The following is a 12,421-nucleotide window of genomic DNA, read 5'->3' as shown; positions in this document are numbered from 1 at the left end:
ATGGAGAAGTCAGCTAGACCATTGGATATAGACGTGGAAAACTGGGTAGAGACATTTGGACTGGAGATAAAATTTGGAAGTAACTGATATGTAGCTATTGAAGCCTTGAGAATGGATAATACTGTCAAAGCTAGAGCAAGAGGGAAACTTTGGACAGCCCCAAGGAAAGCTCTTAAGCATCAGAGGAGTCGTGTTAATTGCCTACTCCTTCAGAAGCAGAGTAGTATAATGGAAAGAGCACACCATTTGAAGTGAATCTTTATCTCTTATGCTCAAATTTACTCATCTGTAAAATGGGGATAGATCACACCTCTCCCAGGTGATTGTACCCTCTGTCATTTTATTTATTACATCATACTGCATTTTTTGTTTGTAAGAATTTGTTCAAACTCAAGGGTAAAAAGTGTGTTTTTGTCTGCATCTTCAACAGCCAAATAAGATAGAGCATAGAAAAATAATACTTACAAGCTCTGAGGATTTTACATGCATACAGACCACAATTTAGGTAGCTTGTATTTTTTTGTCACTAGAAGAGGAATTCAAGCAGAGGCTTAATAATCTAACCAAGGACATAGAGATAGTAGAACCAATTTGGCACTCCGTAAATGTTAACGGATAAACATAAATCATAAAATAAAAGTCTGTGCTCAGTTAACTTCAGTTTCCCCTCTTCCCAAGTTTCCTTCAGGAATTGTGCTTGACGAGTAACAATATTACAGACAGTTGCTGTCCTTGACATGTTTGGTAAAATTCCTTCCGTTTGTCCTAACTTAGTTTTTAGTCCGTGAGATTAACCAAGAATCTCTTTTGGGGAGGGAATTATGTCTGGGATATTTTGGTGTTATATGTTGGGTCATTAAGCTTAATGTGTAATCATTCTTAAAACAAAAACACACCAAAACTCCATTTCTCTGTGGCACCCAAGAGAGGAGGTGGTGTGGCTGGCAGTTGTAATAAAGGAGATAGAATGGAGGACTGGGAATTAGGAGCCCTGAATCTTGGATTCTAGTTCTTCAGTTAACTGTACTCATTCACCAAAAATTTGGTAAGCACCTCCCACAAGCCAAGCACTGTGCTAGGCTATGTGCCCTTGGGTACATCTCTGGGTCCACGTAGGAGGAGGATGCCTTCCTTGCCTTGCAAGGTTTTTTTTTTTTTTTTTTGGTTCTTAAGAGCTTCATTAAGGATCTGATTTGGCGGAAGGGGAGGAGGCGGGCCAGACGCCGCACTCAGCGCCCCTCCCTCCGGGCCGCTCTAGTTTTCAGGTTCTCCCGGGAGACTCCGCAACATGAAAAACTACAGCCAAGATGGCGCCGCAGGGCCCTCCCGGCTCAGCCACCATCTTCTCGGTAGTTCCCGAAGGGGCAGGCACAGCGCGCCTGCGCGGCCCCGGCACCCTCAGCGCGCCTGCGCGGCCGCAGAGTCTTCCCCGCCCCTCTCACAGCCGCCACCGCTGCTGCTGCTGCCGCTGCCGCACTGCTGGCGGGTGCCCGCGCCTCAGGTGAGTGAGCGCCACAGCCCGGCCCGCTGGGGACGCGCGGCGCTGCCTGCGGGGGCGTCGCTCCCCGTGCTTTCTCCCTCCGCGCCTAATCTCCGCGGCGCGCGGGGGCCCGCGGCTCGCGCTGCCAGCCTCCTCCAGGTGCCCCTGCGCCCTTCGCTCTCCGCGCGGGCGGGACCGGGGTCAGCCTGGCCTCCCTCAGCTGCTCCCCGCGCCCGGGCTTCGGGGCCTGGCAGCGAAGCCGCGGGTGACAGCGTGCGGGCGGTCCGGGCGCCCGACCCCCTCGGTCTCAGGGACGCACCTTAAGCGCGCCCCCCTTTCCCGCTCCTGCCGTACAGGCGGCATAGGTCGGTGGGCCTCGGGTCGGGCGTTCACCTACCCCGCCCGTCCCGAAGCCAGGGAGCTTGAAAGGTGGGCCGGGAGCTCGCCTTGCGTGCGTGCGACCCCGGTGCAGCGAGGAGTACCCTCGGGCTGGACCCCACGATGACCGTGCGAGGGAGGGGCTTCTTAGCCCCACTTTACAGATGAGGAAACTGAGGCACAGAGGTGAAGTGCAGTGCCCAAGGTCACGCGCCTGATAGGGGCAAGGGCTAGCTCTTGAAGTCAGGGTCTCGGGCTTTCAGGCCAGTACAGTTAGAATTTGATCTTGTACCTTTACAATTTTTTGAAATACACTTGCATTTCTGGAGTTATTTTTGAAATACACTTGCATCTTTGGAGTTGCTGCTTCAGCGTCATAAAAGTAGGCTGTGAAAACAATATCTTGTTGGAGTATAATTGAGGTGTTACTGTAATAATAATAGTAGTAGTATGTTGTTGATAAGAGCTCACCTTCATCCAATGCTTGCCGTGTGCCAGGGATATTATTAAACATTTTATGATTATCTCACTTAATACCTCAGCATTTCCCAATCCAGTGCGTCCCCAGCTTCCCCCCCCTCCCCCGCGAAGCTGGCCTCCATGTCACAGGTAGACAGACTAGAACCTCATGGCTTAGGAGGCAAGGAAGCTCTCCCATGGTACCTCACTGGCAGAACAAGGATAAGCCTTGTCTGCCCGCTTCCAAATTTTACCCCCAATCTGGCCCCCCAGAGGATATAATTAGTCTTCCTTTTCTGGCTGCCAGGAAAGCAGGACTGGGCTAGCTGGGCTGGCTGGATCTGGAGGTGACAGAGCAAATTTGGCGAGCACTCACCTCATTCTGGGGCTTTTTGGCTCTGTCCCAACGCTGGGCTTGAACATCTCAGTATTTAAGATAAAGTAACAAGAGAAAGAAGGCATTGACAAAGTGGTGGTGAATATAAGAAGCCTCCATGATTTAAAATCCCAAAGGAACAGCTGTAAAAATATGTGAATGTTTCTTCCCCAAAATAACTAGCTCAAGTGTCTTTTTTTCTCCCTTAGCAAATCTTCCTATACACTTCAAAGTTCCATTAACTCACCACCTTTTCTGTGAAGCCTTCCTTGCTTGATTTTCCCAATTAGAATCACACATACATACACAGTAGGGTAGAGGCTTCAGTCTTACCCTCAGGACTATTAGCCCCTTGAGGTCAGGAGTCTGCTTTGCAGCTCCAAGTGCTTGGTTCATAGTAGGCCATTGGTAAAGACTCTGTGAATTTCACTGTTCCTTTTCATTACTCAGAGTGATGTTTTCCTGCTGCCCTTCTGTTCCTCCTTCTTGCCCTTCAATTTCTCTTTGCTCTCCTTTCCTTTAGATTCAACTTCTGGTTGAATCTGACCTGTCACTCAGAGGTCTCCATTCCACCCTGTTTTCTGTAAATTTGCAGATAAGGGTTTTGCATCAAGAAGCCTATTTAACCCCAACAGTGGAGTTGGTATATGCCACATAAGTGTACAGGATAGTTCTTACTGGCATGTTGCAGTAAGGTAGCCTGAGGCTTACGGCCTTTTAGTCTATCCCTAGATACCTGGGAGAATTTTTACATTCTTTTGCCTTACGTGGCAGACTACCCCTGGTGCTATCAGAGTAACTGGGAGTTTTTTCCTTAAATCACTTCATACTATTTGCAATAATAAGTATTCAAAGGGCTCTTTGGGAGGCAGCAGATCTATGTATAGGTTTTCTACATAAATGAAGCTTTTTAAAGAGTTTTTCCAAATAATTCTCTGCAAATATGTCAAGCTGTTACTGTATATAAGGCATGGTATACTACTTTCAGTTGAATAATTTATTGAATAAAATATCCTTTTGAAAGAGCGTACTAGCTAACTGGGAAACACTGTATCTAGCTGTAACTCAAGTCAAGTCTAAAAATTGGTATAATAGCATTATAAGCAACAATATGACAAGATAATGAGACATTTCTTTTTTTTTTTATAGATTTTTATTTATTTATTTGACAGAGAGAGAGATAGCGAGAGCAGGAACACAAGCAGGGAGAGTGGGAGAGGGAGAAGCAGGCTTCCTGCCGAGCAGGGAGCCCGATGTGGGACTCGATCCCAGGACCCTGGGATCATGACCTGAGCCGAAGGCAGACGCTTAACGACTGAGCCACCCAGGCGCCCGATAATGAGACACTTCATAAAATCATACACAGTTGAAGTTGAAAGGAAGCATCAAGTCATTTTGAAGTAGGGTGGTGGAAAAAAACAAACAAACCTGGCTTGGCTAGGGTGGCTTGGGATTAAAATAGTGGTTCTCAACCTTTGGTGTGCATTAGAATCACCTGAAGACTTTAAAACCCAGATTTTAGGGGGTGCCTGGCTGGCTCAGTCGGTAGAGCATGCAACTCTTGATCTCTGGGTCATGAGTTCAAGCCATGTTGGGCGTGGTGCTTATCACAATTAAAAAACAAAACCATACTGTGGGGGGCCCCACCTCCAAAGTTTCTGATTTAGTGGGTCCAGAGTGGGCCTGGGAATTTGTATTTCTAACAAATTCTCTGATGATGCTGATGCATCTAATCCAGGGACAACAACACTGAGAACTTCAACTGGATTTGAAAGTTGAGAAGTTAGAGTCGGAAACTGTCAAAGAATTTATTCCAAAAAAGTATAAAAGTGTGTGTTATATACCAGGATAGGAAAGCTCTGGAAAGATAGATTCCAAACTGTAATAGTAGTCACTACTCATGGAAGTAGGATTTAGGGGGTTGGAGAATTCACTTTGTATTCTATACGTTTCTATCTTAGTTTTGTATTAAAAAGGGAAGAAAAGTAAGAGTCCTTTTTGAAGATATAAATATTTATGGATTTAAAAAGAGCTTGCTGAAGTGATCTAGTGTCATACAATAAACATTTTTAGACTGTATGCCAGATGCTACTAGGTTCTGGAAATACAAAACCTTTGCTAAAGCTTGCAGTCTGGTCATGGAAATGGGCAGATAACAGTTCTACATAGTGTCCTGTGAGCTTCCTAAGGATAAGGGTCTAGCTCTGTGCATGGCAGATGATAGGCATTTGGTAAATGATGAGTGAGCAAATGCAGGCAAGAAGTGAGGATAGAAAGAGAAAGAAAGGGCAAATGGGAGATTCTGGAAGAAAAATTGGCAAGCCTGAACAGGGATGATAAAAGGAAAAGGTGTGTCAAGGACTTCCAGATCCAAAGATTGATAACATTTTGATTGGGTTTACCGCAGAACTGAGTGTCAAGTTGTCTATTCTGAAAGACCTTTTTAAATCAAGTCCCCTCTCCCCTTTTTAAGAGACATAATAATAGCACACAAAAACTTAACCTAGATTGAGGGTATTTACCAGATTTCAGGGGTTTTTTTGGTAAATGAAATTTTTTATTCTTAACCACAGTGCTAATTTTATTGTATTTATAATATTTATCTACAATTTTGCCATCAGTTGTTCTTTTATTAATTGGAAATTAACTAAGACATACGGAGGATGTCTTAAATGCCATGCAGAAATGGGTGGTATTGTATCTTCATCTTATTTCTTCAGTGAAGGGATGGTACAATTCTGTCATGTTTTCCATAGCACCTCAGAGAGTTTGACATATTCTCAGTCCTAAGTAAATACCCATTGTTGATGGCTAAATGGGGTGTACTTTGGAGGAAATGTGGCTCACTGCATTCTGAGTTGACATATATAAACACTAATTACATTACCAAACAGCGTGTGCTATTATACTTGGTAAAGAACATATGATATGGAGTAGGTGTTTTCCCCAGCTTTTTGTTTAGTTTGTACTTTTTATCTTCCTCAGAGATTTAATATAGAAAATGAAAATTCATTTCCCAAGTAAATGGGTGGCTTCCCCCAGGCTTTGGCTACATTATTTGACTATAGTCCCCTCACCACTTAAAAATGTCCACAGTCTAGTTTGAGGTTTATCAAGTTTATCAAGTATAAATTTCTGATACAGCCATTCTTTATACTTTATTTTATTACCTCTTATTTTGTTTTTTGTTGTTACAGGTTTTGCAGTATCTTTTTAAAGATAACGCTGTTTCAGGCCTGGGGCCATAGTTACTGTGTTGTAGGAACTGTGAGTTTAATAGCCTAAACCCTCATTAATGCAATAAATCAGGATAAGGGAAATTGTATGGAGCTCATAAAAACTGTATGAAGTTGCTTCCTATTTATAATGATATCTTAAGTTTAGAAGTCTTGTCAGCTTTTCATTTAATTGGTAATTGTCATATGGTAATCTTCCTACAAATATCATTTGCTTTCAAAACAGACATAGTTTATTAAAAATGACAGTTTTGGGTGCCTGGGTGGCTCAGTCGTTAAGCGTCTGCCGCTCAGGTCATGATCCCAGGGTCCTGGGATCAAGCCCGCATCAGGCTCCCTGCTCGGCGGGAGGCCTGCTTCTCCCTCTCCCACTCCGCCTGCTTGTGTTCCCTCTCTCGCTGTGTCTCTCTCTGTCAAATAAATAAATAAAATCTTTAAAAAAAAAAATGACAGTTTTATCCTTACAGTGCTTGTACATTTTTAAGCCTGCACTTTCAACTTATGGATAAAAGTTGAATACTTTTTTAAATTACGAGATTTTAGCTCAGAAGCCATTTTATGTGAAACCATAATACTTGGCAGATAGAGCAGAAGAGGGGAATCAGGCTACTGTCTCTTTATTTCTGCAGTTGAGAAAGCTCTGGAGACAGGTCCTCTCCTGCCACTTTTTTTTTTTTTTTAAGATTTATTTATTTGACAGAAACACAGCGAGAGAGGGAACACAATCGGGGGAGTGGGAGAGGGAGAAGCAGGCTTCCTGCTGAGCAGGGAGCATGATGTGGGGGCTCGATCCCAGGACCCTGGGATCATGACATGAGCCACCCAGGCGCCCTGCCTCCTGCCATTCTTCAACTTTTGTAGATACCGCTTCTTTTGAGTCTTTGTGTTGGGACATAGTTTTAACAGGGTGTTAACTAAAATATAACTGGGTGATTAGATCCAGTAGGATAGATTGCTTTTCGGATACATCCAGGGTGCAGGGCTCTCCTATTAAGGTAATAATGATCATAATACCTCAACTTTGTATGGTGCTTTTTCGTTTTCAGAATTCTTTGGTCATTAAAATCCTGGTAAACTCCGGTAGCCAAACCTGAAAAAATAAGCAGAATTAATGATTAGCTGGCATCAAGTGGAAAAGTTGGTTATAGAGGCGTGCCCAAGCTCTAGATGCGGATGTTCAAGTTCAGTTTCTTCATCTGTAAAGTGGGGGAAGGTTATAGTACCTATCTTATAAATGGGTTGGGAAATAAAATGAAACAATGAATGGCTAAAGTGCTTATCGTGTTACCTGGTTCAGTGTATTAGGTTCGTATGAGTATTGAGTTACCACATCTTACAGCCCTTGTTTGTCCTTTATCTCTACTCAGGCTGTCTTTTTTTTTTTTTTTTAAGATTTTATTTATTTATTTGACAGAGAGAGACAGCGAGAGAGGGAATACAAGTGGGAGGGGGAGTGGGAGAGGGAGAAGCAGGCTCTCCGAGGAGCAGGGAGCCCAGTGCGGGGCTCGATCCCAGGACCCTGAGACCATGACCTGAGCCGAAGGCAGCCTCTTAACGACTGAGCCACCCAGGGGCCCCTCTACTCAGGCTGTCTTAAAGAACGAATTGTTTTCAGGGATTCTGTCTTATAGTTGATGGGAATCCAGATCCCATCCCAAGAGCATGTAATAGAGCCTTGCCAGGAGTAGTTTTCCTGGTATCCTGAGTTGTATCCTTCAAGAGTGGAAGACAGAGGGAAGTGCTTCTGCTTCTAGTTACTTTAGTATGACCACTGTGTTAGAGCTTCAGATGGTTGGTGGGTGTCTGGGATTAAAAGAAGGCCCCTAGATAGGCGTTGCTGTGTTCTGGTAGTTATCTGTACCAGTACCCTGGAATGAATAGGATGATTATACAGCTCAGGCTCAGATTCCCAGCTTAGCAGTCTCTGCAAACCTGTTTACCACCTGCTGCCATGCCAGAATTAAGGAGTGACACACAACAGGAAGGTGGGCCTGTTGTAGGGGGTGCTGCTGTTTTCCTTTGAGAAAAATGCAGGGTGTGCAGATGGCCCTTCCAGGGCTGAGGACCAGCAGGGGTGTTTCTGTTAGAATGAAGGTCTATGAGCATGCTTTAGCAGCTGCCTTTGATCACTTCCCTCCCCTCCCCAACCTTTGCTTATGTGATAGCACCTCTGAGGGTATTTCTTCTGGTGGAGAGTAACCCAGACTTCCCTTTAAGTAGTAAAAAGGTCAGTGAGCTGTGTTTTAAACATTGTTTCTTCCGTGTTGCTGGGTGGCTTGGCTTGTTTTTCTGGCTTTTTGGAGAGTCTCCTGAGACCCTTTCCTAAAGGCCCCCAGGAGACAGCAATGAAACTAACATCCATTACCCTAGACACTAAAGGGGGTGCTTAAGTCAATAGTTTTATGATTAGATTAATTCAGGCTTTAACCCTGGCAAAACTTAAGAGCCAAGTCATCAGATAATTGTGCTTCTTATAGAGTGAGTATGGAATTTTGCCCAGTGCTCTGCGATATCTTTCAGAGCCTGGAATAGGAATCCAGGTGCCACTCCCAGCCCCACACCCAGTTGGTCGTGTGAATTTAGGCAAATCACTTAAATTTCTAAGCCTGTTTTCTCATCTGAGGATGAAGGCCTGACTCTAGACCATTGGTTCTCAGCCCTGGCTGCATACAGAATCACCCATAGGACTTTTTTTTTTTTTTTTTTTTAATTTAATTATTAGAGTTCGCAAGCAGGGGGAGAAGCAGAGGGAAAGAGAATCTGAAGCAGACTCCACGCTCAGTGCGGAGCCCGACACAGGGCCGAATCCCACAAATGCAAGATCATGACTTGAGCCAAAACTAAGAGTCAGATGCTTAACTGAGCCACCCAGGCGCCCCTCCTCCCCCCATGGAACTTTAAAAACAATACTTGGTGCTTTCCCTTGCCCGATTAAATTGTATCTTTAGGGTTGGAGCCTGGGTGTTGATGTTCCTCAAAGCTTCTCAAGTCTTTCTGATGTGTAGCTAAGAGAACAGCTGGACAAGATGACCACATTTTAAACAACTGTGTCATTCTGTTCTTCAGGAACCTTTACTGTCCACACAGTAAAGTCTAATTCATGTGTTCTGACCAGCCCTGTCTTCTTTCCAGCCACATGGTTCTTGTCTCCTGGATGTTCACATTTCTTTCTTTCCCAACCTGATGTGCTCACATGGAATGTCCTTTCTTTCCCATTCAGCTGTACAAAACCTATCCATTCAAGGCCCATCATTGTTACTTCCTTTGGGATCACCCCAGTCCTTGCTCATTTCTCCTCTGCACTGGTTCCAAACTTCATTTAGCTCTAAATGCAGTGAACACTAGATGCAACGTTAAGACATGATACTCAAGCACTATTATTCCTCCTGGGGACATGGGACAGATGGAAATACCACTGGTTTGATTTGTATGCTGTTAAAACATCTGTGGATATCTTGTATTGTTGGCTGTCTCATTATGTGTGTATATCTTGTAACTATCAGTTGATGGATAGCTATCTATGACCTGACTCCAATGGGCATTTTTTTTTTAAGATTTTATTTATTTGACAGAGAGCACGAGCACAAAAGCAGGGGGAGCGGCAGAGGCAGAGGGAGAAGCAGGCTCCCTGCAGAGCAGGGGGAGCCCAATGTGGGACTTGATCCCAGGACCCCTTCAACTGAGCCACCCAGGCACCCTCCAATGGGCATTTTTAGTTTTATCTCTTACTCCTAATAGGAAACTATTTTTGCCAAACTGGGACATTTTCCGGCAGACCTGTGCTTTCTCATTTTCTTGCTTTTAAGTTCTCCTCCCTTTCTGGAATTTCTTTTTTTTATCCTTCTCTCATCCTCATCTGTAGGAATTTAATCCCTCCTTCAAGGTCCAGTTCAAATATTACCTCCTCCATGAAACTTTTTTTCAGCACCCACAGCCTGCATTAACCGACCTTTGCCCTAAAGCTCCATAACCTGTAGAGCAGTGGTTCTCAAGTTGGGGCAGTTTTGCCCCCCAGAGGACACTTGGCAACATCTGGAGACATTTTTGATTGTCACAGTGTTTTGAGGAGGGTGCTACTAACATCTAGCGGGTAGAGGCCAGAAATGCTGCTAAATATCCCACAACGTGCAAGGACAGTCCCCCACAACAAAGAGTTATCAGGCCCAAATGTCAGTGGTGCTGAGGTTGAGAAAACTAACCGCCTTAGAATTTGTCCCGTTCACAGGCTTATGTTTATACTGCTTTGAACTGTAGTGATTTGTTTATGGACTTAATCTCCCTTACTCAGTGGACTTAATGGTTGAAGATGAATTCAGTCCCAAACCTGTGCTTTCTTGTTAACTTCATAGGGTTTAATCCTACACCTCTGGCCTGATCCTAACTTCTCAGTGTAATTTAGGGCCAGAGATGAAAAGAGGTCTTCAGGGGCTCCTGGGTGACTCCGTCGTTAAGCGTCTGCCTTTGCCTCAGGTCATGATCCCAGGGTTCTGGGATCGAGCCCCGAGCCTCGCATCGGGCTCCCTGCTGAGCAGGGAGCCTGCTTCTCCCTCTCCCTCTGCCTGCTGTTTCCCCTGCTCGTGCTCTCTCTCTCTTTCTGTCAAATAAATAAAATTTTTAAAAAATTATTAAAAAAGGTATTCGGGATGCCTGGGTGGCTCAGATGGTTAAGCGTCTGCCTTCGGCTCAGGTCATGATCCCAGGGTCCTGGGATCGAGCCCCACATCGGGCTCCCTGCTCAGCAGGGAGCATGCTTCTCCCTCTCTCTGCCTGCCGCTCCCCCTGCTTGTATTCTCTCTGTCAAAAAAAAAAAAAGAGGTCTTCATCGTGGGGTGGATGCAGTGAGGCAGTCAGCTAAATTTCTCGCCTTTTCACCCTCCAGGTCTCTCATCTGTAGTAACCTGGGAGGCAGTGTGATACAGGGACTATAGAGCATAGCGGGAGCATTCGGGGTCCGAAGACAGTTGGGATTCGATTCAAGCTGTTGCATGTATTAGTTGTGTGGTGTTGCTCAGTCCATTTCCCCTCTTTCAGCCTCCGAGTCCTCATCCGTGTCCTAGAGATGATGCCAGTGTGCCAGGGTTGTATTTCACAGTGCCATCCTGATAATCCAACAAGATGTTAGATGTAAAGGTGCTTTGTAACTGTGAGGTGCTATAATAATTACTCATTCAGACAGTGGTTTATATGTAAAAAGAGAGGATGTGAGTCAGCTTGCTGTGGAAGCACCACTGTCTACCTTCTCACTTCCTGCAGCTTTTTAGCCATAACTACTTCAGCACCAGCTGACCCCTTCCAGCTCATTCTCCTCAGTAAGCCTCCTTTGTTTGTTGCCTTCATTCTGTTTTGGTTGCCTGTCTGCAGTCTTGCCAAAACCAAAGTGATTAACTTTGCCCTTAGAATACAAACTAGCGGGCGCCTAGGTGGCTCAGTTGGTTGAGCGACTGCCTTCGGCTCAGGTCATGATCCCGGAGTCCTGGGATCGAGTCCCGCATCGGGCTCCCGGCTCGGCGGGGAGCCTGCTTCTCCCTCGGACCCTATCCTCTCTCATGCTGTTTCTCTCTCTCTCTCAAATAAATAAATAAATAAAATCTTAAAAAAAAAAAAATACAAACTAGTGACCTGGTGTCAGTACATCCTGGCAAAGCCTGGCGAAGGCCAGACAAATTACTGTGGTCATGGGGCAAGCTACAAAACAAGACAGCATGCAGTTTAGCCAATACTATGTGTAGTCCGTTATTATGTTTTTCAAGTAACAAAGCAATGTTTTTTAAGCACTGGAAATCTTAGTGAGTTTTCTCTGACTAAATAGACACAGTGCAGGGTGAGATAAAAGCCTGAGAGCCTCATGCCCCTGCAATCAGGCCAGGTGCACCTTTCTGCTGATTTGCTGAGTGACCTTCAGTTAGTTGTTGAACCTCATCAAGTTGGTAATGGGGGTGTGGATCTCCGAAGATTGTAGTAAGAACTGAAGAGTTGGGGGATGGAGCACTCGCTCTGGGGAATAATGTAAAGTACTACATTAAAGGGAATTTCTGGGTTGCAGAATGTCAGTCCTGTCAGGAGCCAAAAAGGTCATCCTACCCAGTCTCTTCCCTTGACTGATGAGGAAGCTGAAGCCTGGAAAGGGAAAATACTTGGCCCAGTGCCACTCAACTAAGTAGGGGCCCACCTAGGTCCAGAGTTCACATTTGATGTGTTTATGGGCTCTTTCCCAAACTGGAAGAACATGGGCATCCATTCTTTCTGAGTGAACAAAGTTTGCACTATATTGTTGGACTTTAAACTGTGTTCTGCAGAACCCTAGCAGTCTCATCACCACTTCAGCCAGAGCCCCTACACTTTTCTCTGTTTCCTTTTTCAGAGTTGTGATGCAAAATTTAAGTTCATAGTCTTGATGATCTTTAAACGCCCTCTCAGTGCTGTCTCTGAGTATCAGAGAACACTGGTGTCTCTCCTGGTCATCCTGGAAACATTTTTGCTTGCATTTCAGTT

At 44.9% G+C, this 12,421-nt stretch overlaps 1 protein-coding gene across 4 annotated transcripts in view; it reads left to right on the top strand.

Moving 5' to 3' along the window:
• Positions 1-1,428: 1,428 nt before the first annotated feature.
• Positions 1,429-12,421, top strand: part of NDRG3 (NDRG family member 3) — a 74,817-nt gene continuing 63,824 nt past the window's right edge. For all 4 annotated transcript variants that reach the window (XM_035006260.1, XM_035006258.1, XM_035006259.1 and 1 more), the window contains exon 1: positions 1,429-1,501. The gene's annotated coding sequence lies outside the window, so the exon portion shown is untranslated. The remainder of the gene's footprint in view (positions 1,502-12,421) is intronic.

Source organism: Mirounga leonina, unplaced genomic scaffold (assembly GCF_011800145.1).
Source record: "Mirounga leonina isolate KUSES-001 unplaced genomic scaffold, KU_Mleo_1.0 Mir_150, whole genome shotgun sequence".
Lineage (NCBI taxonomy): Eukaryota > Metazoa > Chordata > Mammalia > Carnivora > Phocidae > Mirounga > Mirounga leonina.
Note: the sequence above shows the minus strand (reverse complement) of the source record. Positions and strands in the feature narration are given on the sequence as shown.